Source organism: Gorilla gorilla, chromosome 6 (assembly GCF_029281585.2).
Source record: "Gorilla gorilla gorilla isolate KB3781 chromosome 6, NHGRI_mGorGor1-v2.1_pri, whole genome shotgun sequence".
Taxonomy (NCBI): Eukaryota; Metazoa; Chordata; class Mammalia; order Primates; family Hominidae; genus Gorilla; species Gorilla gorilla.
The window spans coordinates 34,640,852-34,650,141 of NC_073230.2; the positions used below are offsets into that span (position 1 = coordinate 34,640,852).

At 49.9% G+C, this 9,290-nt stretch overlaps 1 long non-coding RNA gene across 1 annotated transcript; it reads left to right on the plus strand.

The window, feature by feature from the left end:
• The first annotated feature begins 63 nt into the window (after nt 1-63).
• LOC101151566 (uncharacterized) lies at nt 64-7,066 on the plus strand. Its single transcript, XR_175035.5, has 3 exons — nt 64-164; nt 266-2,284; nt 4,352-7,066. It is a non-coding gene; the product is annotated as an uncharacterized lncRNA (long non-coding RNA).
• The last annotated feature ends 2,224 nt before the right edge of the window (nt 7,067-9,290 follow it).

Here is a 9,290-nt window from a genome sequence, read left to right on the forward strand (position 1 = left end):
GAGAGGCGGAGGAACGTGCGGGTGGGGCAGGGAAGGAAGGGCGGCCCCATCTCCGCCCCCCTTCCCTTCCTTTATCCCAGTGGGGCCCAGACCCGCGCAACCAGGCGGGGAGGGGAGGTGGGCGCGCGATTGGGTTGCGATCTGGAGCAGTGGGGACAGGTCAGGTAATTCTGCCGGCGGTCAGGGATGGGAGAGTGGGGAGGACGGGACCAGCCTAGCTCAGAATGGGTGTTTCTTGGAGCCTCTGGGACTGTTTCCTTTCCAGGAACCGGCGCGTATTTCTGCAGTGAGACCACAGGACGGACATCGGTGCCTTCGGCTTCGATGGAGTTGCGATTTTGCTCTTTCCAGGGAAACAGTGGCAGGGTGTTTGCTGCTTATCGGTTCCTGCGGATATGCCTGCGTCCCAGGACATTCCACTGGAGGCTTGGACTGCATTTAGGAGCCCCTATCCCTTCCCTGTCCACACTGTTAGTGAGCAATTTCATATGTTTGCATTTAGACCCATAGACTCAGAACGACTCATCACACACACACAGTGTACACTGACACACTCACATTCGCACACTTAGATATACAGCCTGATCCTTGCTCTGACCTGGTAACAACGCTTCCTCCTCCAGAGACTTTGAGATAGAGCGAGCGATCCGTGTGCACCATTCATCCATGCTCCCACCTCGCCAGTATGGCTGGCTTGTTCTGGAAGGGGCTTAAGAGGAACAAGCCCCAGTTGTGCTTCTGGCTGGGACTTAAACCCCCCTTCTGGGCCCTAAAGCCACGCTTCTTTGTGGACCGGACCTGACTCTCCAGGAATCTGGGAACCCGCTATTTCACTCTATTTTGGGACAAGAAAAAGGGGCTCTTTGGGGCCACTTCCTGCCTTCCCCTCAAGTAGGATCTCCAGCCTGCAGAGGGTGTCTAGTCCTTCTTTGCCCAAGAACCAGCCCAAGAAGCCTTTCCTCTGTGCCTGGGAAATGCAACCTTTTCTTGGGAGCATGGTAGGGTGTTGGTGCTGAAGAACCAAGCAGCGACCCGTCTTGCAGCTGCCATGTTTTGTCGAGGGGTTCTGGGGGTCCTGCTGCTTTAGAGCCACATACTTCCACTTCCTGATTCACTACTGTGAGCTGGTCAGATGCCTAGAAGAGGAACAAGCGTTCAAAGTGAAAGTGGGCACATTACCGGAATAGTGCTGGGGAGAGTGCTGGATTCTTTTCCACCCCAGGCGGACTGGTGAGAAGCCAGGCTTGGACCTGTCCTCTGCTCCTAGCTTGCACACTCAGCCCTAAACTCAGAGCAGCACCCATACCACCCCCCCAACACACCCCACCATCTGCTCTCTAAGGCCCCTGGGCTTCCTGCAGGATCCAGACCAATGTGGCTGGGCTTGGGCTTTTATCTGTCCTGATCCTGGATTTGTCCTGACCAATGTAAGTGTCGCCCAATAAAACCTTCTATGACCCCCACACCAGCCACCCCCCCCCCCCCACCAAGTGTGCCCTTTCCTTCTTGACTTTTTAGCAGTTCTGGGTAAATATTGATTTGCCCCCAGTTTACCTTCTCCCTGACTGGCCATTTGCAGACTCAGGAACTAGCCTCTGTAGGGACTTGATTTTTCTGTTACTTTCTGGCCGTTTCACCACCTCCCTTCCTCCCTCCAAGTGGCATTGTAAAACTCACAGTGACAAAGAGACAGAGTAGGGTTCGAGGCCCCTGTTCCTGAGGACTTGAAGGCGGTTTTACATACTGGTCAGACACGGCTGGAAGGCAAGGTCAAGTTTAAAGTTGCAGTCCAGCCAGCATGAGAACCGCCATGCGAGCGTAGAGACACAGGCAGCAGCAAAAGGCCCATTGCCCACATCCCCTCACTCTTAATTTTCTGTCTCTTTTTAAAATTCTGGGCTCTGACTCTGTTCGGCTGCCCAGAATTTTTTGGTGCCTTCGTGGGGTTTTTGGGGCGGTGTTTACCGACTCTTTTCTGCCTCCGCCCTGCTCAGCCAGGGCTTTGAGCCTCTTCGGTTTTCCAGCCAGACCCGGAAAAACGAAAACACAGCTTGGGGAGCCCCCACTAGCCGGCGCCTGTGCCAGCTCACCTCTGGCCATGGCGCAGCTGCCGGTGCACACGGCGGCCAAGGCCAGCTCCACATTCTTCCCTCCCCCTCCCACTTCACCGGAGCCCCGAACCCTGCGAGCAGAGAAAGGGTCTCAGCTCCACAGACGACTGGGTCCCTCCTCACCAAAAATGGTGAGACAAGATTTCATCTGTCGGCCGAGGAGCCACAAGCAGGTTTGTCTGAGAGGGATGGTGCTGGGGGAAGGCTTTGGATTGCATCTCAAATTAAGCTTTGCTCCTTAAATGTGGCGCTCTCGCCAAGAAAAAGCTTGGGGCCTGAATTCTTGAGATTTATGGTGCACCTTATTGATCAAATTTATCTGGACTTTTTTTAGTTCCCCGATGTGTCCCTATCATTAAAAAAAAAAAAAAAAAACCCCTCTCAAGACGTGCTTATTTAGAGGAAGGCACCCTGCTTGTTCTCTTCTTGTCTTGGATCTCAACATGTATCTTATTTTTCTACCAGACATGTCCATGGCGTCCTGGCATGCCCCACTGTTTTCAAATGTCTGCATGTCCTGTCAGTATTGAGTTGTAGCCACCAATCAGTGGAGGTCGTTTATAGAAGGAGAACGAGCTCTGAATAATTTGGGTCTGAGTTTCAGAATTTCTACTCACTTTTAAGCAAGAATAATCTTCCTTCCCTGTCTTCTGCTGAGGGAGATAAGATATTTATTAATGTTTCCCAATATGATTTCTTTCCCTGCCAGGCAGCCAACAAACTGACTTGCTGTGGCAAAAGAAAGTTTGGAGGACGATTGAGACGAGTGTGCTCTGGGAAGCAAGCACAGACCCTCCTAGCATTTTTCCTCTTTTCCCAAAGGCAAGGTCAAGATTTGCTTGCCTGCCAAGGTAGTGGGTCCTGATCTTCTGAGCTGTCTGTCCCTCTGATTTTTTGTTCTCCAGGCTCAGGAATTCCTATAGCATTGCAGAGGCACCTTCAACCTGACAATTTTATATTCTCAGGCTCCTCATGGGTTAGACTGGGGAAGCCAGGGCACCCGCTAGGATCGGCTGGCAGCCGTGGCACCTTAGGCATGACAGCCAAGCAGAGGGCTGCATGAGTAGAGGTGGGAGAGGTGGGAGAGGCTGCAGTCACTTCCCAGGTACTGTCTGGTGCATTGATTTCCCCGGAGGAGCCCTGAGAGGGCAGTGCAGGCAGGACCGGAGGGTAGTTTCTGCAGCACGGCCTTTATTTCAGGAATCACCAGAGCCTTTCTCAGTGTTCCAAAATGCCTTGGCTGACAAGGCTTCTTACTTCCTGGGGTAGGCCAGGGTGCCCTGCAGGGACTGGTTGCCCAAAAACCTCTCACTGAAGAAAAAAACCGCAGCTAGGTTTTTCTGGGTGGGGAACTGGATGCCAGCCTGGTCCACCGGGCTCTGGGCTCCCAGCATTGGAGAAGAAAAGGAAAAAGGGAAACCAGGTTTTAATCGAGCTTGATTTTCATTAGCAAATGAAATTTACCTGCTCTCACTTTAACTCTGAGGAGGCTGTCAGCACTGCTCCCTGGCACTATTTCTTTGCATCCATCCAGCACTAGGATAAACATTCCTTGGTTGGTTCTAAAGACACTTTGTATTTCAGGATATTCATGTGCTTTTAATGTATCCAAGCAGCTTTACAAGCCACTTTTGCAGAACATCTTAACCCTCTCTCTCCCACCCTAGGTGGGCTGGGGCACAGAGATAATGGCAAAGGAAGAAAGATCCAGAGGAAAAACTGGTTGAGGGGCTGAGGAGAGAGAAAGAGAAAAGACGAAATCGTCAAACAGTGTAGCATCTCTGAAGCCAAACTTGAGCAAATCATTTGGGAAAGGAGCAAGTGGGGGACTGCTCTGCTTATGGAGGGAATTTTGAGTGTCCCCATCAGGTGGAAGCTGTACCCTCTTTCTTAAGGGGAAAGGGTTGGTAGGTCCTAAGATCTGGGCTGAAGTTGGCCAGTGGACAGGGAAATGGCGCATCGAGTCACTCACTCAACCTTTTGTTCTAGATTTTTGTGCATTTGAAACAATAATAAGGCAGTAAAAGGCTTGAGGCTGTGGGATAGTTTTGGGCTATGGTCACTGTGGTGACCAAATGTTAACATGGTGAAAGTGGAAGTGCAAGGTCCAGGAAGATCTACAGGGATCCCCACTTTGCCTTTAAGATCCCTTCATGGGGTGGATCTCAAGGACAGCAGGTTTTTGGAGGAGCAGCTCTCCTGCTGCCTGTAGAGTTTTTTGTTTTGTTTTGTTTTTTCAGGTACCACAAAGCCACTAGTGCACAGGGACTCAGAAAAGACGGCAGGAGCCCAAGGAAAACTCCAATTTGAGTACAGCCCTGACTTGTTTCCCCCAGAGAGTCCCTGAGCAAGGAGACCTCCACGCCACACACACCATTTCAGAACAACCAGGTTCCAGACTCCCGTGAGGAGCATCTCCCACTGCACAGCCTTGGCCAGCCGCGCCCGGACTCCTCAGAGCTGGCGCAAACTCCGGCCTCCAAAACTCGGCTCTGGGAGGCCTAAGTGACTCCGAAGCCGGCGGCAGCCGCGGCAGCGGCCGTGGTGGTGGAAGAGCTCTTTTCCCCGACAGTGCCACTGATCGCTCTTCACTGGAGCTGGAAACAGCCTTCGCGGAAAGGACCGGAGCATGCGTTAGAAGCAGAGGGAGCTTGGTGAAGGGCTCGGCTGGAAGGAGGAAACGCCTTCTCGCAGTGCGCGGCCAGCCCGCGGGGGACACCGGCTTGCTGGACTGCAGGGGCCCGTGCCGCCCAGGGAGTGACCTGCGGGTCACTCAGCCGGGGCGCTGGGCGAGCGCGGGACGGCCCGGAGAATTCCGTGCGGCTGCGACGGGAAAAGGACGAGGGGTCTCTGCACCCGACGCTGCCAATGGCCCAAAGGAATTTTACCCGCGAGCGCCCACCCCACCCTAGCTTGATGCTTACGCCCGCAACAAAACAGGAAACCAGGACTGGGCAGTGCATTCTTTAAGTCAACAAATACACTGAAGACTTCGAGCGTTTGAAGGAAGTAGGGGGTTTGCACGTAAGCCTGGCCCCGCCGGGCTCGGCTTTCTCACTGAGAAAGCGGCGCAGGCAGCCAGGCGGCCTGGGCCCGCGGGGGTCCATCTCGCCCTAGACTCCTAAGAACTCCCACGGCCCTGTTCCCAGCTGCGAATTCTTAATGCACAACGCGATGGAGGGAAGGAAATTCACCAGCGCAGCGACGAGGAAGGGGAACTCAGGACCCCTTCAAGTACACACTGAGGTGTGATCAGAGTTTTATGGGCACTTTATATGCTGTAATCATAACGATGTGTGTGCCTTGATATGCACGCATATTCACGCATCAAACGTGCATACACACACAGAGTGAATGTACGCATCCAATGTCATGTGGGTGAAATACAGGCATCATACCCAGCCCTACGAAAAAAAAATTCACCCTGTCGGACCAGGCTGGTGACATACTTCGCTGGCGCATCTCCTTACTCACTCTTACTTTTCCGACCCCTCACCATTCCCTCTCCTGTGGCTTGGTAAATACACCTGTCCCCCGTGGAAGGTGAGTCCTGGACTGGCGTTGCCCGGTTCGCATGTCCTCCCCAGAACCTCCGTCTGGCTCCAGGGACCCTCACTGAGCGGGTCTAGAGCACCCAGCACTTTTCAAGGAGCAGCCGCGGTTCCTTTGTCCCGCGGCTCCAGCCCCGTTCGGCCCAGCTCTCAGGGAAACGAAGCGCTCAGTAAGAACTTTTGATATTAGTTTGTATGGGTATTTACACTCTGGTGAGGGGAGCTGAGTACGGAAGCTCCATTAATCATACCCCAACCTTGGGTTTAGATATTCAGTTTATGGGTTGGGAGAGGGAGTTTGCCGTAAAGAAAGCATCAAGGTTGGCCGCTGACTCCAGAGAAACGAAAAGGGAGCAAGGTCGTTTTCTGTTTCTGGAAATCAAGAATTAGGAATGGGCAACTACAGGTGCTAACCAACACACCACTTTTTTGTTTTTTGGTAGCCCTTTGGCAGGGATAGTTTTTCCACCTTTGCCCGATACAATTTTAAAAAAAAATCCTTTTATTATGGAATTTGTCAAACACACACACAAGCATAACAAACCCCTAGGTACCCATCTCCTAGTTTTGACCCCTATTATAATTTCATCTTCAATGTTTTATTATCCATTTCCTCTCTCTCTATCTTTAGTATTTTAAAGTAAATCCCAGATAGCATCACATCATTTCACCCCCACCACAGGATTTCAAAGATCTGTTATATTTCAAGATTGAGTAAAAGGGCTTGAAATTGGGTTATTGCAAAGAAACTCTAGAAAAAACTTGAGGGTTCACCCAGGAGTAAGCTGGACAAAAAAGGGGTTTGAGGGGTGGACCCATCTTGCCTAAAAATCTTGTCTCATCTTTCTAAAAATTACATATGAAAGAGGAAGATTTATGTTACTTTTTTATATGAGAGAATCGTCCTCTAATAGAAAATTTCTATTGCTGCATCAGAATTATGGAGGAACACAAAAAACATACCTCAGTCCTTAGTGTGTCCTAAATTAACACATATTCACTTATTAGTGGGTAAATGACTATATTTCATTTCAGCACAACTTCTCCCCTGGTAGAAACTCAAAAGAAATTCCTAATGATTAAACTAGGAAAGTTTGCACTGAATTGATGGCTTATCAGAGCAACTGCAGTTTTCAGGAAGAAATTCAATGCCATGCATTGAAAATATCCCCCTAGCAATAAGGGATTATTTTAAAAAAAGAATGAATAAAGATGTTATGGTTTCTTTTGTTTTAATCTGGTAGTCTAATTTACAACGAGCATGATTCTCCCTGTCGAACTCTGAAAGTGACTTAAGTGAAAGCCTTGGCAACTTCAGAAAGCAAAAAGGTAAAAACAGAAAATAGCACACTGTTGAATTTGACAACTTTTACACTACCCGGCTGCTTAATAAATTCTAACCCCACTTGTCTGAGTGGATACTGATCATCTTTTCTATGGCAGTATTTTGTATTTGGGTTGTTTATGGTTTCTTAATTAATTTTTTGAGTAGTGATTAAATATCTGGGATGCTTTTACACTAAGCATATAAATTCTCATGGTATTAGAAAAGAGCTATTTGATGAAACTCATAAGGGGTATGTAAATTAAAAAAGAGAAGAAAGTGTGTGTACATATTTTACAATAATCTCGAATGACTCCAACTATATGTTGCAGAAGCCATGAGCTCTCTGCCCACTGTCTGTGGGGTATCAGCAAGATTGACTCCTACCAAGCCTTGGGCACAGTGGTGGGTTTAAGGGTCCCATGTCTCCAGATCCTAAGATGGAGTTCACAGCAGGGGTGAGGGCTCGGGTCAGGGTAAGGGTGGGGACTGCAGAAGTCAAACAATTCGGAGGAAGAGGGAGAGGGGAAGAGAGAAGCCACAGACAAGCCAGGAGACAAAGAGGAAGGGAGAGATGGGAGGGAGAAGAATAAGAAGCAATGAAACTGTAATTCTCCACAAAAATTTAAGCTACAGCAGCTCAAAGAAGGCCTGTTTTTAAAGCTTAGCAGAAGCCCATTCTCCGCTGAAGCCTGTTCTTTGTGGAAGCCTGGCTGGGGGGCAGTGGGGGCGGTGCCACTGTCGAGTGTTCCTTGCCATTTAGGTCCAAAGCCTCCCTGTGATTTCTGTAACGGCACAAAAACAATCTGGGCTTTAAGAACCTGATTATTGTCCAGAGTTAAATGCAGGCTCGACCTTCTGCCCATAGAGAGTCCAAACACATTAATTCCTGCTGGTATCAGCTTCGGAGGCAGAGGTCGCGAGCTGAGCTTGGGACAACCCTTCAAGCCTGCTAGCAATTACCTGCTCTCAGCCACTTTTAAAAAGGCCATATTTCTTTACATTTCTAGGATCTAATGTGAGGTTATGTCAGGTCATGGGACCCTAGGCTGGTGCAAAGTAATTTGATGTCACCAAGAGCAAGCAGACTCGTTTGTCACCCTGAGGAATAGAAGTCCCTGTGATTTCTGCTGGGAGCAGAGCAGGGTTGCTTGGCTGGGGGTGTGGAATCCAGCCAGGGGTCCAGTGTGGGCCTAACCAGGTGAGCTGGGAGGGGACTTTCTGGATCGTGTGTGTGTATGTGTGTGTGTGTGTGTGTGTGTGTATGTTTGTCCGTCTCAGGTTGAGAGGATTAAGGGATCAGCTCTGCTCCAAGCACACACAGCAGCCCATTGGAACTCAGCATGTGACCTGGACTGATCCAGGCCCTTGGATCCCAGGTTCACTTGTGACATGATCCAGGTCTCAGTTTTTCTGAAGCTAAATCTGGTTAGCCCACCTGCAGTCCTTTCTTCCCCTAGCCCTTACCCACTGCTACTTTAATAGTCTGTAGCTGATTAAATAAAACAAGGGAGTCTTCCTACCTGAGGTTTAACCAGCTATTAGGTGATTGGTGGGAGCACAGAAGGAGTCATAGCCCTTGTACCCCTTTGGGGAAACACTTCTGTGAGTGATAAGAGACGGCTAATGTCTCAGTGAAGGGCTTCAAGGCATTTGCTAGAATGGCCTCTTCCACTATTTCCAGTTCTTCTATTTTTTCAGGGGGGGTGAGGGTTGTAGGGGGTTGTGTAACAAAGCCAAAGAACAGGGTCCCTTGAGCCTTCATTTGAGAATCAGGGAGAGTGCGAACCCTGGAGGAGTATGGGTAGGCAACTTGATGGGTAAAATGAAAAAGGAAGAGGCCGCTTCCCAGAGGCCTGGCCGATGCTAGTCCCAGAGACTTGAGCATGACAGGGTGGGGGTCCTCCTACAGAAGGCCTGGAAACTCTATCGGCAGAGCTGCCTGTGGGGGCTCCACAATGTCCTGGGATTCATACATTGAAATATGGAGCATGGTTCCTTGGCCTTCTATATCATTCCCAAAAGGAGTATACTGGTGCCACTCTTCCTGACAATTCTAGGATGATCTAATGCCACAACTAATAGACTGAGAGCCTGGGCAACATGGAGAAACCCAGTCTCTTTAAAAAAACACAAAAGTTAGCCAGGTGTGGTAGCATGTGCCTGTGGTCCCAGCTACTGGGGAGGCTGAGGTGGGAGGATTGCTTGATCCCCAGCAAGTTGAGGCTGCAGTGAGCCATGATAGTACCACTATGCTCCAGCCTGGGCGAAAGAGTGAGACCCTGTCTCAAAAAAAAAAAAAAA